Source organism: Bubalus bubalis, chromosome 16 (genome assembly GCF_019923935.1).
Source record: "Bubalus bubalis isolate 160015118507 breed Murrah chromosome 16, NDDB_SH_1, whole genome shotgun sequence".
Lineage (NCBI taxonomy): Eukaryota > Metazoa > Chordata > Mammalia > Artiodactyla > Bovidae > Bubalus > Bubalus bubalis.
This window is the reverse complement of record NC_059172.1, coordinates 39,006,849-39,010,790: the sequence shown is the minus strand read 5'-3', so window position 1 is coordinate 39,010,790 and position 3,942 is coordinate 39,006,849. Positions and strand designations below refer to the sequence as shown.

The 3,942-nt window shown below is 39.8% G+C and overlaps 1 pseudogene; it reads left to right on the top strand.

Annotated features, from left to right (window-relative positions):
• Positions 1-407: 407 nt before the first annotated feature.
• On the top strand, positions 408-1,013 carry LOC123465009 (annotated as a pseudogene).
• The last annotated feature ends 2,929 nt before the right edge of the window (positions 1,014-3,942 follow it).

Below are 3,942 nucleotides of genomic sequence, written 5' to 3'. Positions count from 1 at the left end.
AGACACAAAAGTATCTGCAAACAGCCAGAATATGCCTTGGACACAAATAAGACACCAAGGTTTAAAATTGTTCCTTGAACATCAATCCACAAAATTGTATAGAAAGCCATTAACTACGCACCAACATAATGTAAGGAAAGCGACATAGACAAAAGGAATCAAAGTATGAGTACTGTCAGGAGAACAAACAAGAGATGATAGTCTCATACAGTCAAAAAACATTAAGTTGGTGCAAAAGTAATTGTGGGTTTGCACTGTTGAACTTTACCATTTGATACTGGAATACATTCTTAAATAAATGTGGTTATGTTAGGTATCATTTTAATGTGCATTTCTTACTTTATGGTTTTTTGCTAATGACATTACTTACTATTTTATATTTATTTTAGACTACAGAAAAGATTTTAGACAAAAAGCAAATTCGATTGATTTTCTTATTCAAATTAAAAATAGGTGGTAAAGCAGAAGAGACAACTTGCAACATCAATAACGCATTTCGCCCAGTAACTGCTAATGAATGTACAGAGCAGTGGTGGTTTAAGAAGTTTTGCAAAGAAGATGAGAGCATGGAAGATGAGGAGGGTATGGCCCAGTCATCAGAGGCTGACAACGACCAATTGAGAGCCATCATCAAAGCTGGTCTTCTTACAACTACCCAAGAAGTTGCCAAAGAACTCAACGTCGACCATTCTACAGTCATTTGGCATTTGAAGCAAATTGGAAAGGTGAAAAAAGTCGATAAGTGGGTGCCTCACGAGCTACCCAAAAAACAAAAAAAATCAATGTTTTGAAGTGTCATTTTCTCTTATTCTATGCAATAACAGCAAACCATTTCTCGATCGGATTGTGATGTGCAATGAAAAGTGCATTTTATATGACAACTGGCAATGACCAGCTCAGTACTTGGACACAGAAGAAGTACAAAGCACTTCCCAAAGCCAAACTTGTACCAAGAAAAGGCCATGGTCACTGTTTGGTGGTCTACTGTCGGTCTGATCCACTACAGCTTTCTGAATCCCAGTGAAACCATTACATCTGAGAAACATGCTCAGAAAATTGATTTGTTGTTCAGTCACTCAGTCATGTTTGACTCTTTGTGACCCCATGGACTGCAGCATGCTGGGTTTCCCTGTCCTTCACCATCTCCTGGACATTGCTGAGACTCATGTCCATAGAGTCAGTGATGCCATCCAACCATGTCATCCTCTGTCGTCCCCTTCTCCTCTTGCCTTCAATATTTCCCAACACCAGGGTCTTTTCTAATGAGTTGGCTCTTTGCATCAGGTGGCCAAAGTATTGGAGCTTCAGCATCAGTCCTTCCAGGAAATAGGTGAGTTGCACCAAAAACTGCAACACATGCAGCTGGCACTGGTCAACACAAAGAGCCCAATTCTTCTCCACGACAACACCTGACCACATGTTGCACAACCAATGCTTCAGAAGTTGAAAGAATTGGACTGTGATGTTTTGCCTCATCCATCATATTCATCTGACCTCTCGTCAACCAACTATCACTTTTTCAAGCATCTTGAAAACTTTTTGCAGGGAAAACGCTTCCACAACCAGCAAGAGGCAGAAAATTCTTTCCAGGAGTTTGACCAATCCTGAAGCACAGATTTTTACACTACAGGAATAAACAAACTTATTCCTCATTGGCAAAAACGTGTTGATTGTATTGGTTCATATTTTGATTAATAAAGATGTGTTTGAGCCTAGTAACAATGATTTAAAATTTGTGATCCGAAACCACAATCCACAATTACATTTACATTTGCACCAACCTATACAAATAAGGATGATGTTTGGTGCTGTACATTTTCACCATGTGGATATTCCTTTTTTAAAGCAATGGATCAAATAACACCAGTGTCAATATTCAATTTCCCTGAATTTGCAAAGAAGAAAATCTACGCAATTTTTACCAGTAGAAATTTAGGATGAATTTTCTGACGATGATGTTAGAGTAAAATGTGGAGATAACTGAAAACTGTAAGAATTAATCCCAAATAAATGAGACATGGATTTCTTTGGAGGGAATGATGCTAAAGCTGAAACTCCAGTACTCTGGCCACCTCATGCAAAGAGTTGACTCACTGGAAAAGACTCTGATGCTGGGAGGGGTTGGGGGCAGGAGGAGAAGGACGACAGAGGATGAGATGGCTGGATGGCATCACTGACTCGATGGACGTGAGTCTGAGTGAACTCCGGGAGTTGGTGATGGACAGGGAGGCCTGGCGTGCTGCAATTCATGGGGTCGCAAAGAGTCAGACACGACTGAGCGACTGAACTGAAATGAACTGAAATGAGACATAGAGAATATTGCAATTTCTGGAATTTATTGTGAACTGTGGTTTGTATAATTTTCTGCCAACATATCCATATCTTTAAGACTTTTCCTATTTGCATAATTGTTGCTTCAGACTAAGGAAATTTTTCAAAACTAAAATTAACAAGAAGTGTTCTCTGGTTATCTAAGAGGAAAACAGAATGACAAATATAAACATGCTTTCTAACAAACATGAATATGTATCTAGGGCTTCTGTAACAAAAATGCCACAAACTGGGAAGAAATTTACTGTCTTATAGTTCAGAAGTCCAAAATCAACTTGTCCTCTAAGCCAAGCATTCTCTGAAGGATCTAGGGAAGAATCTGTTCCACATCTTGTGACAGGGACAGAGTAAAGGAGAGAAGTAGATGATTAAATAGTTAATCCCACTAGGGGATTGCAAATAGAAAAATACATGGGAGACCCCTGTAAGTTAATCATTACTCAAGAAAGCAGGTTTGCTTAACCACAAAACCAAGGAGGCTTGTTTAGCAACAAAACCATGAACAGAAGCAAGAGACATGCCCCAAACAAGAAAACAATGGTAGCATGAGCCCCACATCCTGACCAATGAACTCAGTAAGTTAGGACATGCTCTGTGCACACATAAAAAAACAATAATTTGTGAACCTAGCTTGACCACGTAGGGACAAGAAAACTCCCCTGCCCAGCCTGGAGGAGGAACAAATGATGGAAGCATGACCTCTACTCAAGAATGACGAAGAAGTCTTCTTCTCCTCCTCCTCACTTTTTGATTATACAACTGTAGCCCAGTAAGTTCTTGGGGTGCAGCAACCTCTTGTCTACCTGCTTGTAAGTCTCACAAGCATCCTATTCTAATAAATCAGTTCTTATCTATCACTTTGCCTCTGGCTGAATTATTTCTGCACTGAGACATAAAGGACCACAACTCTTCAGAGCCTCCCAAAAGGACACTTGACAGTTTCACTTGCTCTTAAGTTTCTCATGTTTGCCAGAAATCCTTGTCTTGCATTAGACAACTATGATCTCTGCCTTCCTGGTGACATAGCATTGCCCTTGTGTGTCTCTGTCTCTTCACAAGTGTTCTTTTTATAAGGACACCAGCCATTTTGGATTAGGCATCCATCCTAGTCCAGCTGCAGTCCATGGTGTTGCAAAGAATGAGACACGACTGAACTGAGCAACTGAAGTGAACTAGTCCAGTATGACCTCATCTTAACCAATTACATCTGCAAGGACTCTATTTCCAAAGAAAGTCACATCCTGAGGTATTGGGTGAAGGAGATACAGGAAGTGTGGGGGTGGGTAGAACATAGCATATATTTTTTGCGGGGGGACACATCTGAATACATAACAAGGAACAATTTTGACTAAGTCATTGCAAATCAGCTGACACAAAGGCTCAAAACCAGAAATTATAATGTTATTGTTCATTTCTTTAACACATAATGCATACGTATGTTTTCCCCTTTAAAATAAAAAACACAGTGATGTAATTAAAAAAAAAATGATGCAAAGAGCTGACTAATTTGAAAAGACCCTGATGCTGGGAAAGATTGAGGGCAGAAGGAGAAGGGGACCACAGAGGATGAGATGGTTGGATGGCATCATCGACTCGATGGACATGAGTTTG